General features: G+C 39.0%; 1 protein-coding gene across 12 annotated transcripts in view; it reads left to right on the top strand.

The window, feature by feature from the left end:
- Positions 1-25,960, top strand: part of SOX5 (SRY-box transcription factor 5) — a 999,607-nt gene that overhangs the window by 174,078 nt on the left and 799,569 nt on the right. For 9 of the 12 annotated variants that reach the window (XM_047787389.1, XM_047787393.1, XM_047787383.1 and 6 more), the window contains one exon: positions 8,522-8,598. The gene's annotated coding sequence lies outside the window, so the exon portion shown is untranslated. Of the gene's footprint in view, positions 1-8,521; positions 8,599-15,544; positions 16,597-25,960 lie in introns of those variants that run through there. The other 3 variants (XM_047787388.1, XM_047787392.1, XM_047787396.1) reach the window with 2 other exon arrangements.

Here is a 25,960-nt window from a genome sequence, read left to right on the forward strand (position 1 = left end):
TGGGAAGGACTCTGATTGGCTCAACCCAGTGTCTATAACCTTATATTCCTCAGAGTAGAAGGTGCTTGCTATTTGTCTTTTCCTCTCTCTTCTTTGGACTTACATATATAACCAGCCTGAGAAATTCTAAAACCTGGTGATTGTGTCAGCACGTAGAGTGATTTTGTACATCTCAACTCCACTCTTCGCACTTTCACTGTATTTGGCCCTCCTGGCATTTCCAACTTTCACCCAAACATGACTAAGAGTTAATTAGAAAGTGAAAAATAACAACTTCTTTATTCTAAAAGGGACTTTCATTGAGAGGGAGCACTATTTTGAATACTTTCAGCTAGTTGCGGGTCTCCTATTAAGAGAGTGTTTGTAATTGTTTGGGTGGTGTGTGTGCATTGAGGAGTGCAAATTATAGTTTTGGTTGTGGAGCCATCTTCCAATAGATAGGGGCAGGGTGCCTCCGCTGCAGTGCAGGGTGGGCTGCACTTGGCGCTTTGGTTTTCAGTCAGATGAATGATGTGGAACTCCGCAAATCTACATCTGGAAGAGGAGAAATGAGTCAAAGGTAGAGGTTTGGGGTAAAGGCTGCTGCAGCGGGGGCCCCTGCTACCCACAGCCAGAGCTTTCTGAATAAGAGCACTGTCTTTTTAAAAGCAACAGGGGGTGAGGATTGAGGGAGTGCTCACAGCGGTAAGTATAACACAGCTGTGCTCTGTTTATGCTTCGGCTACAATAAAAAAGCTATAAAATGTGAGATGTCATAGCTCCACTTTGCTTTATTTATACTATTTCCTCTGAGCTCTGTCACACTGCACATTCATCTGCTAAGTTGCAGCAAGAATGGAGATTAAAATATCACAGCTCAAAATAGGAGTCAAGCGGAAGGAGATTCATCATAGCCCTATTAAAAATATGTAAATATGGGAATGAAGTCATTTTAAAGCTGTACAGTGTTCCTCCTTTATGAGTTAAGATCCCTTGAGCAAGTGGTGGGCTACGCAAGGGACAGAGCCAGGGGACTTGATCGCCATTTCTTCTATCCATGGACAGTCTTTTAAGATTAAAGGCTGTTTGAATTGCAAATTAATACGTGTTTTCCTATAATCACGCCTCAGTTAATAATGGCAAGAAATCGGATGCAAAACGAGAAAACAAAAGATTTGGTAATTAAAGGTTATATATTGTTCACTGGGTTAGCGTTATTGAACTTAAGAGCAGACATTTCCTTTTGGCCTCAGCTACTAATGATACCTTGAGAACCCTCCAGAAGTATCCCTTGATAGGAAAGTTCCGGGAAGGAAACTGAGACTTGCAGGCATGACATGGCTTTCCAGAATTTAGTAGTGAATGATAAAGCTAGAACTGGAAACTAAGAGTCCTCCCTAAAACTTTGCTAGTAAACTCCTTCATTTAGCATTTCCTGTATCTCTAGTCCTGACAAAAATTTACTCTCAGTTGTCTATATGATATACTAAGGAGAGTGAGGAATAGAATTTTTAGATGGAAAGACTGGGGCTGTCTCAAGTATTAACATGCCTTTTTTGCTCTCCTCTGAATGCAGCTGGATGGTTATTGATGTTTTTGGCTTCCTTTCCCCCCCAAATGTGCTTTAGTAGTAATAATCAAAACCAACGCTTAAGGACTTATTGGGTACCAGGGATGGTTCTGAGTGTTTTGTGTGTATTAATTACTTTAATTCTGACAACCCTATGCAGTAGGCTTTATGACTCACATTTTACAGATGTGGAAACTGAGGTGTGAGATCACACAGCTGGCAAGTGAGAACAGGAATTCAACCTGAGCAGTCTGACCTCACAGCCTGCTCTCTCAACACTGATTGCCTTTCCAAAAGAATTAGGAACACACTAGAAGGAGCACTGGGCTAGCAAAGAGGAGATCTGGGTTCTGGGTACAGTCCTGCCATTCCTCTGGTAAACTGAATTTTCCTCACCTGTAGAATGAGGGAAGAAATGAAACCTTTCTGGTCTCAACTTTGTGTGTATCTGTATACTACTATACCTCATGAAAATAAGTTTTTGGAGCAGTGACTTCTCTGCATTCTTATTTAACTTTAATTCCAAAAGTGGTTCTGTTAAACATTTCTAATACACGGTGATTCTAGAATTTCTTTTATCTTGCACTTTTCACTGTGTTTTGGTTAAGTTCTTTTGATTGCAACTCACAGGAATATCATAGTTAACTAAAGAATTTCCAGCTTTGTGACCTTGAGCACATTTCTTAATCTCTTGCACCAGTTTTCCATCTGTAAAATGAGTATAACAAAAGCACCTGTTCCACAGAGTTGTAAGAATTAAGCCAGATCTGACATGTAAAGCACTTAGCATGGTGTCTGCTCATAGGAACTACTATACAACATCAGTATTTGATTATGATCATTGTTGATCGACCAAGTCTCATCTAACATTTCTCTCACTTGCTCCTCATGCTACCAATTCTCCTATTGTGACAGAAAATTAATGTTTTTTGGTGCGTTTTCATTCATGAACTAGAAATGTTAATAAGATACCATCAGTAGCCACGATCTTCTGGGAGTACAAATATTAGGGCAAAGTGGAACTTTGGAAATTGTGTATGCTGTCCTTTAAGTGTGATAAATAACGTACCTGAAAGATCAAGTGACTTGTCCCAGAACACTCAGCTCACAGGTAGAATGTGGAGAGAAAGCCTGTGGTTCGTTCCTACTTGTAGTTTCCAATACAGGGCTGCTACCTATGGAGTTATTAAATGAACACGCAGAAGTTCTTGGAATTTGTAGCAAGGAACCACAACACATATCTTAAGGGTTTAAATTAGGCAAATTACCTTAGTAGCTTGGATTTATAATAATCTAAGATTTTAGATCATGTGTCTTTTTGGTAGATTATCCAAAGGGACACTAGGAAAGAAGTTTGAGGCTGGAGTACAGGTGGTTATCTTTCTTACAGACTCTTAAAAAATTGATATTCTTGGTCCCTTTTTTATGTTGAGTGAGGTAATATGTAACTTTCAGTAGTATGGGAAGAAATAGATCTGATAGAGAAGGTATAAAGGTAGAAAAAAAAAGATTTTTGTAATAGCCATTTGAGTCATTTAAATAAGAAAATACTCTGGTAAGACATTATAATAATTTTTTGAAGTTCCCGTTGTGGCTCAGCAGGTTATGAAAGCAACTTGTATCCATGAGGATGCGGATTTGATCCCTGACCTCACTCAGTGGGTTAAGGATCTGGCATTGCCATGAGCTGTGGTGGAAATCACAGATGCGGTTCAGATCTGGTGTGGCTGTGGCATAGGCTGGCAGCTGCAGCTCTGAATCAGTCTCTAGCCTGGGAACTTCCATGTACTGCTGACCTCCATTGCCTTGAATTTGAGGTCCCTCTTTTTCTCCTCATCCCCAGGCTTTCCCAGTTTCCCTCTTTGTTGCACTTGTGTGCTTGTGCCTTGTGTGTGTGTGTGTGTGTGTGTGTGTGTGCGTGCGTGCGTGCGTGGAGAGGGGCTGGAGAGGAGGGAACAGAGCACGTTAATTTTGAGGTTCCTTGTGCATATATACAACCTGTGAGGTAGATAACCTGTTTTTACTCAATCTATATGGGCACCTTCCTTCACCAGTGTTTCTTCATTTCTCCTTAACCAGGTTAGATGGGTCTAGGAATTACATCAGGGGTTCCCTGAGAGGTCTGTGACCTCTCCCATTCCCTCCCCAGCAAGTAATGTCTATGAAAGAGGACTGTCAGCCCATGGGCCCTTGGGCTCTTTTGATCCAGCTGATTTTTTCCTGCCCTACCTCCTTATAGATTAAATACCAAGACACAGGAATACCCATTGTGGCTCAGTGGGTTACAAACCTGACTAATATCTGTGAGGATGCGGGTTCAATCCCTGGCCTTGTTCAGTGGGTTAAGGATTCAGTGTTGCCATGAGCTGTGGTGTAGGTCACAGATGAGGCTTGGATTTGGCATTGCTGTGGTTGCGGCTTAAGCCTGCAGCTGCAGCTCCGATTCAACCCCTAGCCTGGGAACTTCCATATGCCACATCAGCAGCCCTTAAAAAAAAGAAGTAAATAAATAAATATATAAATAAATAAATAAACACCCAGATACAGAGAGAGACCCACCTCTGAGCTCTGTGTCTCTCCTTGCCCCTTCCTAACAAGAGTTCCCATGCTAGCTCTGTCTGTTTGGGATCCACATTTTGCTTTCACTTTTCCCTGGAGAAATTTTGTAAATATTTAAACCACTTTTCACTCTCAAGTTCTATCACCCAAGATGGTTGTCTAAGTTAGCTGGTTAATAGTTCTAACTGGTAGCTGATCTTCCAGTTTGCATTCTGGAGTGTCAGCCCTGGGCCAGAGCTCCAGACACTCACAGGTGAGACAGAGGGTAAGGAGGCCTCACCATCACAGCATACCTCAGCTTTGTGGGAGAGTGAGGTTCATCCTTCCTGTCCAGCCTACTTCCCACTCTCAATTTAGAATACTCTCCCTCCATCCTGAATTTATCCTGTAGAATCTACGCCACAGGAGGTATTGGGTGTAGTGCCAGCTTTTCCCAATAGGTCCTACCTATTCATAATCACTCATTGACTAGGAGTTTGCGGTGTAGATGCTTCCTGAGCTTTCTCCCTTTATTCTGTTTAAGGAGGATGCAGACATGCAATCCCATGCAATTTTAATACAATGTAATAAATTTTATTATGTGATTGGGGAGCACAGAGAAGGGGTGCCTCATTACTCCAAAGAGGGTCAAAGAGTACTTCCCAGAGGCATGAAGCCGGAGTTAGGCATTAAAGATTTGTCGTCATTTTCTAGTTGAGCAAGATGGGAAGGATATTTTTGAAAGAGCAAATCTCTGAAAAGTGCAGGACCTTATCTATTATACTTACTATTGTGTTCCTATCATCTGGTATAGAACTTGGCATGTTGTGCACGCTTAAATATTTAGGGTATTAGTGAAATAATGACTTTATCTGGAAGGCCATTGCAGTCGGTCATTTTGAGTAGAGGTACAACATGATAAGATGTGTATTTTATAAAAAATAATATGGCAGCATTGTAGCAGATGAATAAAAAAGGACTGAGATGAGGCGCAGTTGTAGTAACATGTTCTGTGAAGACTCTTGGGAGTGCTTCTTCTTAAGTGACCCCCAGTTTCACTTTAGATACTTAGAGATTCTGTATACTCTGCACTGAACATATGGTCGTTTCCCACATATGCCTCAAGAAGGCACACTCACTGCCTACTCCTACCCTTAAAATGTCCCCAGAAAATTTGGACATAATTCACAGAATATTCAAGAGAAAACTTCTCCACACCTTCCAAAGAGGAGATACAGAGTTGAGTTTTCAAAATTATTTATTGAAGAGACAATAAATACATTTTTGTCTTGGTCCATATGGGATGCTCTAACAGAAATACCATAAACTGGGTGGCTTAACACAAGAGAAATTTTATTTCTCATGCTTACAGAGGCTGGGAAGCCCATGATCAAGGTGCCAGCACGTTCATTGTCTGGTTCCTAGACGGCTGTCTTTTTGCTGTAACCTCATTTGGTGGAAGGGCATAGAGAGGTCTCTTTGATAAGATTATCAACCCCATTCATGAGCTAATCACCTTCCAGAGGCCTCACTGCCCAATGCAACCATCACATAGGGTATTGGGTTTCACCATATGCATTTTGGGAGGACAGACATATTCAGTCTGTGGCATATAGCTTAGTACCTTTTTTGTGTTCTTGTTCAGAGTGGGTGCATGACTTTTTGGTCTTGGCAATGGTAACTGGGATTTACACGGTTAATGAAACCTAATGTAAAACTGATGCTGTTTTCAGAGTGAAAGACTAAAAGAGGTCATTAAAACACATGCAGAAACCTCAGTTCCCCTGTGTGTTAACTTTCTGTTGGTATATATGAAGTTATCAAAAACTGAGTGGCATGACACAGTTCCCACTTATTAACTCACCGTTCTGAAGGTCAAGAGCCCATCATAGCTTGACTAGGCTCAAGGTGTCACAAGGCTGAAATCAGGGTTGTCTAGGCTGAGTTCTTGCCTGTACACTCTTGGGGAAAAACCTGCTTCCAAACTCATTCTTAGTGGTAGGATTCAGTTCTTTGCGTGTGGGACTGAGGACCCATTTCCTTGCTAGCTATCCTCTAGGGGTTGCCTATAGCGTCTAGAGGCTATGAGGCTTACCATGCGGCCTCCTCCACCCGATGCCAGCAGAGGTGTGTCAAACCCTTCTTATGCTTCAAATCTTCACCTTTCTCTGTCTTTGACCTCTAGACCACTATTTATAAGGCTTATCTGATTAGGGTAGGCCCAGCTAGGTAACCTTCCTATTTTAAAGTCAACTGTTTTATATAATATAACCTATTCATAGGACTAAAATGTATTATATTCATAATTCTGGAGATTATACTGAGGAGCACATTCACAAACGAGAGGAAATTTGGGGACCATCTTAAAATTCTGCCTACCAAACTTATTTGTAAGTGTGTGTGCTTTTTTTTCCCTTTTTAAAACAAGGTTTAAACATACTTGCGTACTGCATTTAGGAGAAGCAAAACAAGCAGATGATTTAAATAATATTTTGTTTGAAACAAGTCTATCTCTTAATTTTTAATAACTGAACTTGACAGATCTACTATTACTAATCTTTAGAAAGTTCACTTGTACATGACTCACTTATTTCTAAATAGTATTGCTGTTTATACTACTAAAACAAAACATTTCTATATCTGTTACAGGGGCGGGGATTTTATTGTTTGTACAAGGAAGAATAAAACAATCTGTACGTAAACACCATCAATTCAGTGATTTTCACTGTTAAGTGAGATTTTTGTTAAGTTCACTTGGGAGTTCCCTGGTGGTCTAGCATTTAAGGATCTAGTATTGTCAATGCAGCAGCTTGGGTCACTACTGTTTCATGAGTTTGAGCCTTGGCCTGGGAACTTGCATGCTGTGGGCATGGCCAAAAAACTCAGTTCACCTGAGTGGTAAAGTAAGATATCTTTCAAAGCTTTTGAGCTTTCCAGATTTAAGGGAGGAAAGTGTCAGAGCTTAACCAATGGTACAGTTAGTCAACTACAGTTTTCAAGGAGCCCATCCTCCATACAATACCACCCTCATTTCTGACACCAATTGCACACTTGAGGGGTTTCCAAAACCACCCTCGAGTTTGAAAATTCGCTGGAAGTACTCACAGAACTCAGTGCAAGTTATATTCACAGTTACAGTTTCTTACAGGAAAAAGATACAGGTTAAAAATCAGCTGAAGAAAGAAGTATGTAAGGCTGAGTCTGCAACTAGAAGAACCAACCACAGAGCTTCCACTGTCCTCCCCTGGGGAGTCAGGACATGCTGCTTCCTCAGCATTGGTGTGTGACAACAGGCATGGGACACTGCCACCTTCTCTCTTTCAGCCAGAGTTTTTACTGGGACTTAATCACATACTGCCCCTGTGGCTGACCTTTAGCCTCCAGCCTCTCCCAGATGTCAGTCTTGGGCCAGAACCTCTGGTCTCTGGTTTGGAGGCAAAATTGGTACTGCATGGCCCAAAGCCCCCATCATAAAATCACATGCTTAGACTGTCCTCTGGCCAGAGCCTTCATGCAAACAAAGACACTTCTGTCAGGCATGACGTTTTGTGGCCCTAGAGATCACCTCCCAGTTGCCAAAGGCAAAGGCCAGCCCTCTCCTTGGGTTAGGTTAGCTCTTCAGAAGAGGAAGGAAGGAAAGAGGAAAGAAAACAGATAGTTATTTCTTGAGGGCATACTGCATGTCAGGCAGGGTGCTAAGCATTGTTTCCTCTGATCCTTTGAATATTATTAGAAAGATTTTAAAATTATCTTTACTTTGAAGACAAACTGAGATTTAGAGGGGTTAAGTGATGTATCCCAAACCATGTAAATAGTCAGTGGTAGAACCAGGATTTGAACCACTGTCTGCCTAACTCCAAAGTGCATGATCTCAAACAATTCATTGTATGGTCTCCACCAAAACTAAAACCCATAAAAATGCATAATATAATAAGCATTTAGAAAGAATATTCTTTTTCTTTTCTTTTTTGCTTTTCAAGGCTGTACCTGAGGCATATGGAAGTTTCTGGGCTAGGGGTCGAATCAGAGCTATAGCTTCCAGCCTACGCCACAGCAACCGCCACATGAGATCCAAACTGCCTCTGTGACCTACACCACATCTCACGGCAATGCTGGATACCTGCCCCACTGAGTGAGGCCAGGGATGGAAGCTGCATCCTCATGGGTACTAGTCAGATGCATTTCTGCTACGCCACAAAGGGAATGCCCTAGAAACAACTGTTTTTGAGAATTGAGTTCTTCTCAACTAGAATAAAGTTGTCATTCAAATGTTTGAGAATCTGCACTGCTACTTTAATACTGTAGGATATAGAGGAAGAGGGTTGGTGGATAGAATGATTACTTCATTGAATTCATACCTTTCAAGTGGCTTCCAGTCAGCACTGTATCATTTAATTCATTCAAACACATTTACGGGTGTGCTTTTTGTCTCAGGTGCTGTGCTGGCTACCGGTGACCCAAAGATGATGATAAATATGTTCCTGCCCACAAGGAGCTAGCGGTCCACAGGGGTATGTAAACTGCTTATTGTATTTTATTTTTAATATTGTTTTTGTTTTAAGCAGAATCTAGAGCGTATAATATGTAAGAGATACTTTGCATAGAAATTTTGCAAGAGTTTGGAACAATTTTTTTTTTTTTTGGACTGGATGAGCCAGTGCTAAAGAAAGTTACAATTTGAAGATTGTTGTTCCTATAACCAGATGAAATAATTAAACTCAGGTTCAGTCTTTTGCAGATTCTATAATAATAGGATAGATTTTGAAAAAGTAAAACTACTCTAGAAAAAAATCAAAGTGCTGAGATTTGTGTGTGGTAGAGGATGGCAGGTGAAGGAGGAGTAGGAAACTCTCCAGAACACAGCAAACATAGTAATGATGTGCATTTCTTCTTTACATTAGAACACTGACTTCTCTGCTTTTTACTGGTGACTTTAGTGATAAGTATCTTCTATCTTCTCCTTCATTGATTTCTCCAATTGAGCAAAGTCTATACTGGGATAAAATAGGACTCTTTATTTAGTTGAGTTTGATTTTTGGCAAAGTTATAGTTTATAATAGTCTGTATAGTACAATAAACCATACAGTTGGCTGGGAGTAGTCCCGAAAAATTAAATAAAGTAAATGAAAGAAATATTTTATGCTAATGATACTTTATGTATTTTATTGGTCACTGCAAGGAATAGAATTAGAAAATACAATAATAAATTTAAGTGAACTTGATGTCCAGTAGTTCATCCTGATGCTGTACAACCCTAACAACAATATATGTGTACATATTTAATAAATATATTAATATGCTATCTAGATTAAGTATTATAACTGCTGATAGTGCAGTTGTAATCATTTAAAAATGTGAGCAAATCAGAAAAGAACATATACTTTTTCTTGGCAATATGAATTTAATTTTTAAAAGCATTTAATTTTATAACCCATATCCATCATCTTTGCATAGATGAATGGTATGGCAATTTTTTGAATGAACCTCTTGGTTCCCTAAAGAAATTATGGATATACTATAAATTTATAAATGAAAGGTCATTTATCAGAGTTATAAATATGAGTGGTTCCTGTGCTGATGCCCAGGCAAAACTTAAAGGGGTTTATTATCTATCAGCTTTTGTGTATAGTTAATATGGCAAAAGAATTTAGATATTGTCATACTTATGTAGTGTCATAACATTGGCAAAGCGGTGAGAATGACATGCAATATTTTTTGGATAGTGTGGCATTTTCTTGAATTACTGCTGACGGGAGAACATAAATCAACCTTAATAATGGATATTCCAAAGATGTTTATTAATCTATTCATTTAATCTAAAATACTCACTCTTGGCATTTATAGAGCCAGTTTAAAGGAAGTGGAAAGTGCTTCTAAACCCTAGCAGTTACTTTTAGGGGCCCTGTAATTATGTCAGCTAAGTCTGGTTGGAATGGAGATCAAAATACATCAAAATCCTTTCCTCCTAATCTATACTTCAGATATTTGCTTAACTAAAATATGTTCTCTTGTATGTCTGTAATTAAAATCTCAATTTGTTCCACTATTGATGAAACGTGCTGTACAGCTCTCTATTTGAATCTGCTATTTTTAAAGTCTTTCTCCTCCTTCCCTCTCTCTCTGTCTCTTTTTCTGTCCTGCTCTGCCTCTGTCTCTCTCTTTCTCTCCCAGATTCTCTCTCTCTTCTAGAAAGTAATCCTGCACTGTGTAAATGTTGATTGAAAAGGACTGAAAACTGACCAAATTTCTGTGTACCAAGTTAAGAAATAGCACATGCCATATGATTCTGACTGTATGTAATGAGATTAAAAACAGGTAGGATGGACAGAAGTAAAGAGTACAGAGAAGGGAATTTATATTAGATAGGAAAGGTCAGAGAAGGCCAGTAGCAGTTCAGCTGAAGAAGTCAGCTATGCAAATTTGTGGAGTAAGATGATAGAAATGTTCATGAGTGCGTGTTATGTGTTATTTATTAAAATGTGGAAAGTCTTAGCACAGAACTAACTTCTGGATTAAAGTAATTTTAATCCGGAGTAATTTTTTTCTCCGTCTCTCAGCCTCTACTAATGGAACTTCAGTCTCTGGCTTCATTTGGAAGCAAGATTGTGGCAGTAGCATTGCTTCATCTACAACATCCTCTCAGGCTTCAGATCAAACAGGAAAAAAGAGAATCTCTTTTCCAGAAGCCCTATCAAAGTCTCTTTGTCCTAATTCACTTTGATTAGATTGTGGAATAATCCTGTACATCTCTCTTGGAGTAGGAGATAGAGTCAGCCTCATCGTCATTTTTCATGGACTAGGCATTAGGATTGTACCCAGAGGGTACAATCTATACAGTTAACCGAAGGAGGGTGCAGGGTAGCAAAAAACAATAATTTGCTTCAAGAAGAGTCACTATGGTATATACACATGATATTTTACATATGATTCCAGAAACCTGTAGATTTTGTGGCAATCCATGGACTCTAGATTAAGAACTCTAAATAAGAGTGGCATTGACCAATGCCTTCTGGAACAACAACAATAAAAAAACAACCCAGCCCAAACCCAGCGTTGATTTCCCCAGCCATACAGGAAAATTAGTTGTTACTGGCATTGTTTTCTGAATAAAGAAACAAAATATATTCATTTTGTTTAAATGCAACCCTTAACTTGTTGTTTAACTGATTTTATCAAATTAAGCGTGGAATTTTCTTCTTAGATAAAGTGGAAATGTAGTGGTTCAGCCTGGAACAATTTCTTTATTATTTTGTATAAGAAAAGGGGAAAATATTTTTTTAAAGGTAAGAGCTTTCTTTTGGCAATATTAGAAGACTTTGATTAGGAGAAAATAATTTTTTTAACATCAGTTCAACTTTTTTTTTTTTTTAATTTGCTGCACCCATGGCATGTGGAAGATCCCAGGCCAGGGACTGAACCCATGCCTCAGCAGTAACCCAAGACACTGCAGTGACAATGCTGGATTCTTAGCCCATTGTGCCACAAGAGAACTCCCAGTTCAACAATTTTTATTGCTGTAGGAGCTATATTTATAACACATCCTAAATCCCTTTAATTTAGTCAGTACAGTTAAAAATGATTACTCAGGGAGTTCCCGTCGTGGCGCAGTGGTTAACGAATCTCACTAGGAACCATGAGGTTGCGGGTTCGGTCCCTGCCCTTGCTCAGTGGGTTAAGGATCCGGCGTTGCTGTGAACTGTGGTGTAGGTTGCAGACGCGGCTTGGATCACGTGTGGCTGTGGCTCTGGCGTAGGCCGGTGACTACAGCTCCGATTCGACCCCTAGCCTGGGAACCTCCATATGCCGCGGGAGCGGCCCCAGAAATGGCAAAAAGACAAAAAAAAAAAAAATGATTACTCAGGTCTATGAAAGTAATTTGTAAAGGAAATCTTTTTTGATAATTGACCCCAAACAACCTTTACATTTGCTGTTTTTTTTTTTTTTTTTTTTTTTTTTTTTTTTTTTTTTTGCTTTTTAGGGCTGCACTTGTGGCATAGGGAGGTTCCCAGGCTAGGGGTCTAAACCAAGTTACAGCTACTAGCCTATGCCAGGGCCACAACAATGCCAGATCCGAGCCATGTCTGCGACCTACACCACAGCTCACTGCAATGCTGGATCCTTAAGGCACTGAGCAAGGCCAGGGATTGAACCCCCAACCTCATGGTTCCTAGTCGGATTTGTTTCTGCTGCACCACGATGGGAACTCCTTTTTTTTGTTTTGTTTTGTTTTTGTTTGTTTGTTTGTTTTACATTTGCTGATTTTTTTTTCTTTTTAGCCTTTTTTTTGGAATATGTTGGTGAGATGTCAGTTATTTTCTTCAAAGTTACTTTAATTGAAAAATCTAGAGAGAATTGATAGAAAATGTAGGTAGGTCAATCATAGGAAATATGGATACTTTAAAAAAATGCCTACATGTGGAGTTCCCACTGTGGCTAAGTGGTTAACGAATCCATTTAGGAGCCATGAGGTTGTGGGTTCAATCCCTGGCCTTGCTCAGTGGGTTAAGGATCCAGGGTTGCCGTGAGCTGCGGTGTAGGTCGCAGAGTTGGCTCAGATCCTGCATTGCTGTGGTTCTGGCGTAGGCCGGCAGCTACAGCTCAGATTAGACCCCTAGCCTGGGAACTTCCATATGCCACAGGAGCAGCCCTAGAAAAGTCAAAAAGACAAAAAAAAAAAAGCGTACATAGTGATTGTATGTTTTTCATTAATATTGGGAAGAGAAGAACTTTGTAACAATGTGGAAACTAAAGTAACAACAACCTAGATGACAGTCATAATTATGCTTTATTTTTACATAGATTCTCAGTTTATTGACAAGAAGGGACTAGTCTGTTTTTTTTTTTTTTTTTTTTTTTTTTTTTTTTTTTTTTTGGTGGGAGGCACCCCTGGCATATGGAAGTTCCCAGGCTAGGGGTTGAATCGGAGCTATAGCTGCCAGCCTATGCCACAGCCACAGCAACACCAGGTCCCAGCTGTGTCTGCAGCCTACACCACAGCTCGCTGCAGCACCAGATCCTTAACCCACTGAGTGAGGGCAGAGATCAAACCCTCATCCTCATGGATGCTAGTCGGGTTCATTAGCACTGTACCACCATGGAAACTCCTAGCCTAGGATTTTAAATTGCTTCACTGAGCCCAAGAGAAGTTTTTCTTAAGTGAATCAAAATACCACTCAGAAATGAGAAAGAATTCCGTGATTGCCAGATAATTTTAAAGAATAAACATGTTAAGTGAAGAAAAGTTCACTTTCTCACCTTTTGTCTCTTCACACAAGCAAAACCCTCTGAAGTTTTTAACACTCTTCCTCATGAATGGATAAGCCTTTTTAAACAAAATCTTCTATTTATGACTAAAGTGAGTTGTTGCTGCTTCTCGTTAAGTTTAATACTTTCAGTTGTGAAGAAGTACATATTTCCCCCTGCCAATTAATTCCAGTGAAATACAGCTGTTTTGGAGGTTGCCCAGTTTTCCAAATATTTCTACAAAGGCCATAGATTATCTGGCTTTCCAGATTAACATGTTATTTTAAAAAAACTTCTCTTACAAACCTCAGTTTAGCATCGGTTTTTATTTTGATTGAGAAGTTTGTGGCTCTTTTAGCACTTTCTCTGTGTGTAGTTTTTTGGTTGTTGTTTTTCTTTCTAGATTACAACATATCTTTACATAGTGTCAATTATCTGTGACTAGGAAACAGCAGGTAGTTCATTCATGGAAAACAAGTTTATAGATTTTCTTGCTATACATTTGTCTCTGCCTTTGAGGTTCACTTTTAATTTTAACCAAGATAGTTACTTCCCTCCTTAGTAATATTAGTCATCAATAGAGTTTTGAGAAGTAAGTTTTTTTAAGAGAACAAGCTTATTTTTACATATAAGAAAAAATGTTGTTATTCTTCCATTTTGGTTGGAAAAAAAATCAGTGGATATTTTTTAGTCTGTTACTTAAGGCAAGAAGAAAGTAGATCTCCCGTAATCCTTTTTAGAGAAGCAAAAATGCTCTGAGAAATTCACGCTATTTTCTTGCATTCAGCTGTGTAGGTGTGAAGTTTCAGATAAGAGTAAATACTTTTACAGATGTGTACAGTCAAAACAGCATATTAGTTATTTTAAGGGGTTTTTAGGGAGAAGGAATGGATTTACTTCAAGACCCCCAAGTATAGATTTCTGAAGACAGCAGCTTGTCTGAAGGGGCTGAGGTTAGGGAGTGAAACAGAGGGAGAAAATCCACATATTTGGGTTTCACTTTAGGACTTGTGGTAGGTATTCCACATTCTCTTTCCCACTCCAAGTTCCTGTAGATGAAAACATGTCAGACAACTGGTCAAATAGGATCTAAAGTTTTCGTTGTTTGTTGTAATTCCATTCTTTACTGAGAAGGAAATAAAGCATGAGGCTGGGGACAAACTTGGGTTCCTGCCACATTTCCAGCTCATTTCATGGATGGTGCTGTGCTTCAGAGAAGGTTAATATTTTCCAGAGATGTTCCATAGGTATTCTAAATCATGCTACAGACACCTGCTCCTTTATATGGATATGTTACCAGCCTAGAATGAATCAGAGTTAGTTTTTGTCTTTTTTTTTTTTAAGTGTGCTTCCTTTCAAAAACCTCATTAATCGCAGTGTGCAGAATTTAAGGGGAAAGTTGTGTTTTGCTAGTTGACACTGTTTAATGTAAATGATTTATGATTATTCCTCATGTATACACAATAGGCACTTTATAAATTGGATTGTGCTAGGGGTAACACGATACATAAATGTTATTGCTATAAATTCTGAAGTTGGCTATATATTTTTGTATCATGTAACCAGCAGACTTATAAATGCTGACTATTCCAACCTGCACTTTCTACTCAATATTGTAAATGGTGACTTAGGTAAGCCTCGCCGAGATATACATGGAGGCACTCAAACTACACAAGATCAGGACACCTGGCATCTCTCCAGTGGCTTCTGGCCATCGTCCAGGAGTGATGGCAGAGAGAAGAGGGAGTGAGAGGGGGGAAATGAAACTGTATGTAGCAAAAAGATGAACCTAAATTATTACTAAGCTATGCCCAGTAGAGTCAAGAGACAAGTGAGAGAGAAAAGGGGAGAAAGCAGAGCAAACAGGAGATTAGTAAAACCAGTTTGGCGATATTTAGTTAGATATGATTTCCCAGGTAAATTTTCATTATTTAAATAATATTAAAGATAAAGGTAAGAATACAATCACAGCTCTGTAATTATATATATAGTATATAATTATATACTATAGTAACAGTGTATTATACATAACTATATATTATATATACTATCTATAGTAAAAATATATGTTACTTTCACTGTGTAATAGAAATAATACTATTACTTTTTTTTTACATTTATGTGAAATGAGGTGTTTGAAGAATGGAGTTTTGCAGATCATTTGTTTCTACTAGTGGATTAGGACATTTTATTATATGTATAATACTGTTACATTAAGAGTATCCTTTTTTTTTTCACCATAATAACCTTACTGTGATTTTCTGAGATCTGAAAGAATCTGAAGAAAATCCTGAATAATTGGTCATTTTAGATCCAAGTAATGCTGAATACCAAAGTCATCTGAAATACGGGGTCAGAGGGAAGGAGTAACACCCGCATAACTGACTGGCCAGATTCATAGGCATTTTCTGCTACTCTTGGTGTTAACTCCTAACCTGATCACACAGTCCTGGCATCAAGGGCTGATCTGAATTGCTCTATGCCCTAATTTGTATAAGTAAGAACTGGGCTGTGAAGAATTTTATTGTGTTTATAATGTCTGTTCTGACAGTGTTTTATAGTCTGTTTCATATGCTAAGTGTTTCAGTTGACTCCCTTTCCTCATGCCCTCTAAGTATTAATGTCTCCTCAATTGATCTGGTTACCCATGAATTCAGTCCAAGTCAGCTGTTACAGTGGCTGAAAATACAAGAACAGTGATTTTAAAACCTAGAGGTGCCTGTCCTCATAAAAGGGCCAAATCTCATCAGGCAGTCTCCAAGTGAAAAAAATTATGAGACTGAAACCACTGTGCCTGTGTGTGTGTGTGTGAGAGAGAGACCTGTAATAACAAACATTATTTATTTGGTTGTTACAGAAAAGGAAACATCCTAATGTTTCTGTACTATACTTTGAATTGTCATACTTTCTGGTGCTATCCTGGTGCATGCATGGGAAAGAATATACATATGCATATATCTCTATATTTGTAGGCACTATAGTCAAAACAACTTATTTGCCTAGCTGGCTTAGCTGCAAAACTGACTTACTCTTACCCACCCACTAGCAAACTCCCTGGGGGAAATAGGGCAAAAAGGTCACACAGAAGCAATAAAGCTGATCACCTTTTACAAAAGAGTTCTTTAAGAAGTTCTCAGTGGCACTGTTCATCTTTTGGAAGGGAGATCACTTCATTCTCTGCCCATCCCGGTGTCATCAGCACTAGCTCTGGATTCACTATAGAGGAAGAAAAGCCTATTTCTACCTTGCTGCTGCAGTACACTCAGGTAAGCCCAAATTGGAATCCCAAAGAGACTGCTGTACCAGACCAGACTCTGGGAGGATTCTATTGCTGATAGAAGGCTTTACAAACCTCACTTCACACATCCTGTAGAATTTTAACCATCATTTAAAATTCCAATTTTTCTTACATGAGCTTAAATTTCAATGCAAGACCTCCTGATTTAAACACACACACACACACACACAATCAGAAGCCCTATCACTTTTTCTGTATTACAGAATACTTATAATAACTATTATTTACTGTCATTTACTGAGGATTTTCTTTTTTGCCAAATATTGTTTTTGGCCTTTGCATGTAGTATCTAATTTAAACTTACTAAGTCCCTCATGAAGTAGGTGCTATTATTATACCCATTTTCAGCTGAGGGAATTGAGAGAGAGAGAGAGAAATTGAGTCACTTGCCATGACTCAACAGTTTTAAACCCAGGCCAAGTGACCCTGGGATTGAAGCACACACTCAACAAGGTTGATTTGTAAGCAACGTGCCATGCTTTGTGCATGAAAAGAATACAATGGGGCCATCATTTAGTAGGAACTAAAATTTGTGCGTTTTTCCTTGTACTGATGTCACTGTATTTCTCTCTTGGACACTGTTGTGACCGCTGGCAAACCTGATTTGAGACAGCGGTCAAAGCCAGGAGAATAGTTTATGGCCACAGAAGAGAAAGGAGTGTATTGGTTAAAGTGAAAATCTGCCCCTAAGACCTTGCTTTCTGTTACCACAGTGAACAGGGAGCTAATGAACCATGGATGTTAGTGTGTCATCAGTGTCTTACAGTTTTGTCATCCTGGGTAGCCACCATCGAGAAGGACAGAGTGCCCTCTATGAATATGTATTTAGTACTAGATATAGCAATTTATTCTTTTGAAGAGCACTTTATCATTTTGGTTTTGATACATATACAAGGCAATAATCAGTAGTTAGGAGTTACAGGCTAAAATGGATGCCATTATTAGTGACGGAACAACTTTTCCTGTGAATTCCATGTGTGTCCTGAAGATGGGATCATGCTACCCAGAGCTACATATACTCAGCTTTTAGATAAGCTCACTTTAAAAACCTCTTGTGCTTTAAACCCTTTGGTTCTAGAACGACAGTAGTCACTAATTCCCAAATTCCGCACAAGTAGAATAAGGTATTTGCACAAAAAAACCTAGGGGGCTCCATCGGTCAGAACATTTGTTTAAACTAATATAGAATTAGCTTTTTCAGTTCCAGCTCCCTTTTTCCTATCTATTTGCCTTGCTAATAAGGCCTGATTTATTCCTGTTCAGTTATCTTAAGCCATAATACCTCTTCATTTTGGATCTCTTCATTGTGGTTTGAACAGACCTTCCTAATTACATAAGAGAACTTCTATGAAAATATGAAAACATCAAGGCTGTTCAATACATAAGGATGTTGACAGCAGTGAAATTTAACCCAAACTGGGCAAAAAAAGCATCTCACAACACAAAATTCTATTACATCTTGAAATTTGGTCCTCACAGATATTTTTCTCTGCCTGAAACATGTGTGCTTGTTCTATTTATATAAGGAAATAGTGACATCCTGTGTGTAGCTAGACTAATTGCCTCCGTAATTAACCTATTTGAGAAGGAAGTTACATAGAAATAAAATATCATTGAGCATTGAAAGAAGCAATTTTGTCTTAACCTCCAACTTTACCAAAGGGCGTGGACAAAACAAAAAGATTCTGTCTCTGTCCCTTCTTATTTTTCCAGCATCTCCCTTCCTTCCTTCTTCCTGTCTCTTCTTTTTTTCCTTCCTTCTTTTCTTGTCTCTATACAATTCCACTAGTCCTTTCCATTTTTCACTCTACTACCTTCATTTTCTATAATATAAGGTAAAGATCTAGTGTTATTATGAGTGAATATTCTAGTTTTAAAATAGAATGGGAAAGATAGATGTGTGAGACAGGCTTTTGTTTCAGTGCTATTCAAATGGCTTTTTTGGTCAAGGGTAGGATAGTCATAGAATCATTTTGGTGTCTTAGAGGCTGAAGACAAAAAATCTTAAGCCGTCTTCTTATCCCTTGATCAAATATATATTAATTAAATTTAGAAAAAGGTTTCTGGGAGCATGCAAAATCAGTTTGGTTTTTGACTCTTAAAATCAGAAGAAAATATTAGCAGTATGTTATAATAGAAAAAGTGCCTTTTGGGGGATCAGAATTATTTACATCCCATCCCAAGTGTATGGCTAAGGAAGAACAAGAAGAGCAATTTTTTCCTTAAGAACCCTTGTCAGCATTTTAAAAAGTAATATATTAACTTGTTGCCAAGACATTTGAGAACAGTGGGATAAAACAAGACCAAGAGGATGGGAGAAATTAGTCAAAAATATCCCATTGCTTATGGCCTAACTGACCCATGAAACCGCAGCAAGACCCAGTTCTCGGTGCTTCATCCAGCTCTCGCCTCACACATAATCCTCCATCCTATCATCAAAATGGTACTTTAAACCAGAAGAACTTAAGATGTTTTTCATGAGGTGAAAAATATAATTGATGTGCTTTTCAAGCCAGGTAACTAAGGTTGAATTTTTCATGTTATACTGACTCGAAAGAGCTTAAAATTATGACCACTACCAAGAAGAATTTCCTTGTGAAATAGTTGAGACTCTTAAGCCAAAGTAAACACAATCACTGAATTATATAATGATTGCTGAATGTAAAATAATTGAAATAGAAGTGTTTTGGGGTTTCAAACTACGGTGGATTTGGATTCCTCAGCTTCCAGGAAAATCTTTCTGTGCCTCAATTTCTTTATCTATGATGTGGGGATAAAAATTCCTCTTTTATAAGGTAATTGTAAGGCTTTAGTAGAACAAAATATTTGTATAACAACATTCTTAGTGCCTATAAATAAATAGCAGCTAATATTTCAGATAAACGTGATAAAGCAAAATGACTTGGATACTAAATAGTTTATTGTAAAGAATTTTATCTTATCTGGTTGAACTATTCTTTAATGGATTTGCTGAATGACTTATCCTTGCATTTTTCTAATCTTTCCTGTAGGAGCTGTTCCTTTCTATTGATAATTTGTACTAGCAATAACTGAATTACCATTCTTAGAAGATAGTGCAGGGACATTTTTAGAAAGTATTAATTCCTTGGGAAAAATATGGAACACAGAGGAGAAAGAAACATTGTGGAGAGAGCTTTCTTGTGTGTCACCTCTGCGATTAATCCTATAATCACTAATGGTTGTCACATTGCAAGAGGCTCCTTATAAGTAAAAAGAAACCCTCAGCTCTACATAAATGATCATTTGGTCATGGCTATGTTTTGACAATTGTGCTAATTAAATACATTATATATGATCATTGGGGTGTCCAGCAGTTTTATTCAAGCCTCCCATCTGTCTTATTGGTGATCTTCAATAATATAGGGAATTACGTGAATCTGAAACTCAGAAAACCATCCTCAGAAGATTCAAATTCATTCACTACTTGTTATCACAGGATAATTCACTCATCCATTCAACAGATACTTCTTGGGAGCACATCCCATGCCACCCACTGTGGCCGTCTTAAAAAGACAGTTGGGAACAAATCAGACAAAGCGCAGGGCCTCATATATTTTACAGCCTGACGGAGAAGATATATATATATATATCAAGTAATTACAGTCAAATATGCAAGTCTTAGAGGAAATTTTTTGATCTTTTGATCTTTGAGTTGTGAATTCCTAATTGGGGTGGGGTGGGGTAGGATTATTGCTTCTTCCTTTGAATTTTATCTATAGCTCCATTTGGAAATACCTTCTACTTTGTGTTCTAGTTCCTTACAATGGTGTCATCACGTCTAGACTCAGGAAGCAGGCAGGAGACACGTAGGATTGTCCTCAGCATCTTTTAAAGAAGGTGCACTTGTGGAGTTCCCATTGTGGCACAGTGGTTAACAAATCTGACTAGGAACCATGAGGTTGCAGGTTCAATCCTTGGCCTTGCTCAGTGGGTTAAGGATTCGGCATTGCTGTGAACTGTGGTGTGGGCTGCAGACGAGGCTTGGATCCTGCGTTGCTGTGGCTCGGGTGTAGGCCGGCGGCTGCAGCTCTGATTCAGCCCCTAGCCTGGGAACCTCCATGTGCCGCTGGAGCGGCCCTAGCAAAGGCAAAAAGACAAAAAAAAAAAAAAAAAAAAGTGTACACTTGTGCACTGCAGAGAGTAGACACTAAATAAATGCAGTTGAGACAAGAAAACAAAAAGTCTTAGGGGATCATTTCCATTATGGTTTCTGTTATAATTTTTTTTTTTTTTATGGTTGCACCTGCAACATAGAGAAGTTCCTGGGCTAGGACTTGAATCAGAGCAGCAGCTGCAGGCCTACACCACAGCTACAGCAACACCGGATCCAAGCTGCATCTGCGGCCTATGGCACAGCTTGTGGCAACCCCAGATCCTTAACCCAGAAAGCAAGGCTGGGGATTGAACCCCATCCTCATGGACCCTATATCAGGTTTTTAACCCGCTGAGCCACAACAGGAGATCCAATACAGTCTTGCATATTTATTTCACTTTGAAATTTCTTCTTCACATTTGTGGTAGTTAGAAGGAGGTAAATAACCCACTGAAAGTCATTACCCCTCCTTGGACTCCTCCCTGTCACTATTCTCTCAAAACTTTAATCCATAGCAGTTGCCTCTGGAAGAAGTTATTTAGTATTTGTAAGACTTTCAAAGTTTGCTGCACAGAAGGCTGACTTTAGTTGCAACATGCAAATAATAATGGAAGGAGCATCTGTTACTTGTGATCTGGCACATATGGGGATCCCAAGAATATAGTTAACCTTTTTTCTATCCCTGGACCTGTCCAGAGAATCAGTGTTAGGTTAATTATTATCTAGGTTTTTTGGTCTTTTTTTTTTTTTTTTAGGGCCCCACTCGTGGCATATGGAGGGTCCCAGCCTGAGTGTTGAATCAGAGCTGTAGCTGCTGGCCTACACCACAGCCACAGAAACGCGGGATCTGAGCCATGTCTGCGACCTACACCACAGCTCATGGCAACTCTTGATTCTTAACCCACTGAGCAAGGCCAGGGATCGAACCCACATCCTCATGGATACTAGTTGGGTTTGTTAACCACTGAACCATGATGGGAACTCCAATCAGTATCTTGTTTTAAAAAATCAAAAGTCTTCATTGGTTCTGAGGAAGAGCGTTTAACCAGATTTAGTCTTCATTTGCCATTGCTCAAATGAAAGCAGTCCTAAAAAAATAAAACTGAATTCTGACAGCTTTTTGAAAGTAGGAAAATAATCAGCTCCTGTACAGAAATCTAACCCACTGCTTAAGAAAATTCAATATTAAAAATGATAGGGGAAGAATTTCCGCAAAAAGATGGAAGCCCCTTCATATTCTTCTGGAAGGAATGGAGTTTCACTGAGATTGAGGGACCTGAGAGCTGGGGTGTAATTTAGTGAGCTGACAGGAGGCGTGAAGTATCTCCTCAATATCTGTGTTTGGCAGAAGAGATGAATGCATACATCAGGAAACAATGTTTAAGTGTTTTATTTCCTTATTTCAGCCTGTCAAACTGTCAGTATAGTTAATGGCCACCAAGAGAGAAAGAGAGAGAGAGGGAGGAGGAGGAACAGAGAGAAACAAAGGTACTATGGAATCTGAAAAGAAAGAAACCAGGAAAGCATTTGCATGTTTCTGTGGTGTAATGGTCAGTCAGACAAAAATAGCTCACCATATTCATCTCTCTACTAAAGCCAGATGTGCTTCTCCTTACCTACCTTCCCTGCATCCTCTTCGAGCCTTCGCCTGTGTCCTGCATAACTGCTTCACTTAACTTTGATTTCTGTAACTCCTTTTACTGAAGTCTAGATTGATTATCAATACTTAAAGGGATTACTTTATGTTATATTGGTACTATCTAATTTTGCTCAATGTTCCAAGTTTACTGTCATTTGCATTATTTATGAAATCTGGTATTAATGTTGTTTATCCAAAAATGTTCATTCTTGCCTATAAAACATCCCTTTTTAATATATTTGAGCATTTTATAATCCTTGAAGAATAAATTGGACCTGATTTGGACCTACTATATATTTCTTTAAAAACAAACAAACAAACCCCTAACACTTAAAGTGAAATTCCAAAGTTAGGCATTGATTCTTGGAGTACAGGACTCTTTAAATAAAATTTCTGGAAGAATATGAGCACAGCCATGGGATTTTTGTTTTATAAAAGAGAAGTATTAATATTAGATCCTTTTTGGACTGGAAATACTATTTTTCCACAGAAATGGGAAAGCCTCTTATCACTCACATCTATGTCAAAATGAATTTAAAATCTTTGAATTCACTCCAGGGATGAATACTTCTCATAATGAACACTTTTAGTTGCCTTATAAACTGAAAGCATTTAATTAGGGGAAAAAATTTTGTTTTTTATTTTTTTAATTTTAATTTAATTTTATTTTTGTCTTTTTTGTCTTTTTAGAGATGCACCTGTGGCATATGGAGGTTCCCAGGATAGAGGTCTAATTGGCGCTGTTGTTGCCAGCCTACGCCAGAGCCACAGCAGTGCCAGATCCAAGCCACCAAGGGATTGAATCTTCAACTTCATGGTTCCGAGTGGAATTCGTTTCCGCTGCGCCACAATGGGAACTCCACAATTTGTTTTTAAAATATTGATTTAGGGGTTCCCATCATGGCTCAGTGGTTAACAAATCCGACTAGGAACCATGAGGTTGTGGGTTCAATCCTGGCCTCGCTCAGTGGGTTAAGGATCTGGCGTTGCCTTGAGCTGTGGTGTAGGTCGCAGACATTTCTCAGATCCCGTGTTGCTGTGACTCAGGCATAGGCCGGAGGCTGCAGCTCCAATTAGACCTCTAGCCTATCCTTAGGCTGAGGGTGCGGTCTTAGAAAAGACAAAAGACAAAAGAAAAAAAAAATCTATCTATCTATCTATCTGTCTGTCTTTAAAAAATCTTACAAAATGGTCTAAAGAGAGCTGGTTTGGGATCATTAATATACTGGGTACTGAATCTGGCCAATCATCAAATCACCTGAAAGGCACTTAGAAAGGCCAGTGGACTCCACTCTAGATTGACTGGAAGAGCATCTCAGAGTTGGGAGCCTAGCGTGCGTGTGTGTGTGTGTGTGTGTGTGTGTGTGTGTGTGTGTGTGTGTAAGATCTATCCCCTGCCCCCATCCTCAACTGCCAGGAGATGTGGACTGTCACCCAGGTTAGGTATTGCACTGTCCCCATCATGGAAAGAGCACTGCTTTGGTTATCACTAGACTTCTGGATGCTTTCTAACCTTATCTTTCAGTCACTAAGTAACTTTGGGGCAACTTGCAATTATTGGGGTAGCATGATTTTTCAACTCTATACAATTTGTATGCTCTTTTCCAGCTTTAAAATCATGTAACTTCACTATATTGATGAAGTTTAAAATTTTTTAAACTTAAAAAACCCCAAAAAACCTGAGTTAAAATGTGTGCACACACACACACACACACACACACACAGTTATTTTTATTCTTAGTCTGAGTCCAGAGAAGTTAACAAACCATAACAAGAAGTCCAAGAGTCTTCCTTCTTATCTTCAGTTGGATTTATGAGTTCTAGATTGGACTTTTCTTTTCATGATATCAGTCATGAAAATAAAAATTTACTGCTCTGTCCTTTAGACTTTCAGATGCAAAATGAACCCGTCTTTACCCACCTAAACTTGATTCTTCATCAGTACACCTATCTTAACAAATAACACCATCATGTGACTTGTGTTTACCAGAAACCGAATCACCCTTCCTCTTACTTATTTTTGATCTCATACATTGATTTTATCCACTAAAATATTGTGCATCTGTCAACTTCTTTTTATCTCCCCCACCATCCATCCTGCGTCAAGGTGCCATCTTTCCTGGGTTCTGCAGTAACCTCCCAATTGCGTCTTTCTGTACCATTCTTGCCACCTTGTGCTCTAGTGGATGCTCAGTACTACAAAGAGGTTAAAAATTCAAATCTAAAAAAATTTTTAAAAAATGCAGCTCCCATCAGAGGTCTCCCTTAGTGCAAACCTATCAATGGCTTTCCATTGTGCTTAAAATAAAGACCAAAATTTGTACACTGGCCTGCAAGGCCCTGCATGACCTTTCCTAGCCTTCCCTCCTGACTTTTTGCATTCCTAGTACACTGCCTATCCTTTAGTTTCTCATACATGGTGCACGTCCTTCCCATCTCAGGGCCGTTGAGTTTTCTTTTCCTTCTATCTACAAAGTTCTTCACTTCCCATTCATCCTTTTCAGATCAGCTGAAATGACATTTCCTTAGGAAAGCCTTTTCTGATGCTCCCAATATGATGGTGTCCACTTGTTATATGCTTGTATAAAATAACTTGCATTTTTTCGAGGGTATTTTTCAGTTTTTAAATTTATATGAATCCAATGGTTTGGCTAATTTAATCTGTAAGACTATAGCATTGGTAAGAATGGGGACCTTGACTGTTTTGTTTACCACTGATTCCCTAATTTTTCAAACTGTGTATAGCATAGAGTAGGTTCTTAAATATTTGTTGAGTGGAAGAGTAAATGAATCATCAGAAGGAAAGTGCTCACTTATGTGGGAGCACCTCTGCCCTTCCCACATATACTCTTTCCGTTCTACTGGCATATGTAAAGCATTATCACTTTTCTTACAACACTCCTTTTTACAGCAAGAAATGATAATTTCTCAACCTTCCACCATTTCTCATTCTTTGTTCTAGCAACATCTGAACACCTGGGCCTCAACCCTTTGCTGTACTTCACTGAGGTCAAAAAGGAGTGTAAAAGCAGTTCCTCTTGGCATGTTTGCTGGCATTCTTGAGATGAGGTCTAAAATTGTGCATGGCTCAGTGCAAGAAGTACGGGAAGAGAGGAAGCCCCTCTAGAGTTTCTTTCCAGGAAATAATGACTGTTTTTTGGACTCCCCCATTTGTGTAAGTAGAGAGGTTGTTCCATTGAGGGTACGCATATGTCAGGTTTGGCCTGGTGAATCTGAATATCAGATTCCTGTCTTGACATAACCTATTGATACAGGTTATTGCAAGGACAGCTCTTGGAGATGGAGAAGATTTAAGACGTGGAGTTCAGTTAAGGCAAGGTATTTATTGATGTCTGCTTTTCAAGGATATTATAGTCTCTGTAAAATGTCATCCGGGAAGCTGGAGCCCTTGCCACGCACCTCCTGCATTAGAGAGCCCTCTCCCTTCCTTACCTACCTCTGGCTGTGCCCCTTGCACCTAGTGGGTTAGAAATCTACTAGGCCCTATTCCTCCAGGAACCCCATACCTGCACTTCTCTATCCAGTGACCTCACATCTCTTGACAAGAGTTGTGCAAGC

This window comes from Phacochoerus africanus, chromosome 7 (genome assembly GCF_016906955.1).
Source record: "Phacochoerus africanus isolate WHEZ1 chromosome 7, ROS_Pafr_v1, whole genome shotgun sequence".
Lineage (NCBI taxonomy): Eukaryota > Metazoa > Chordata > Mammalia > Artiodactyla > Suidae > Phacochoerus > Phacochoerus africanus.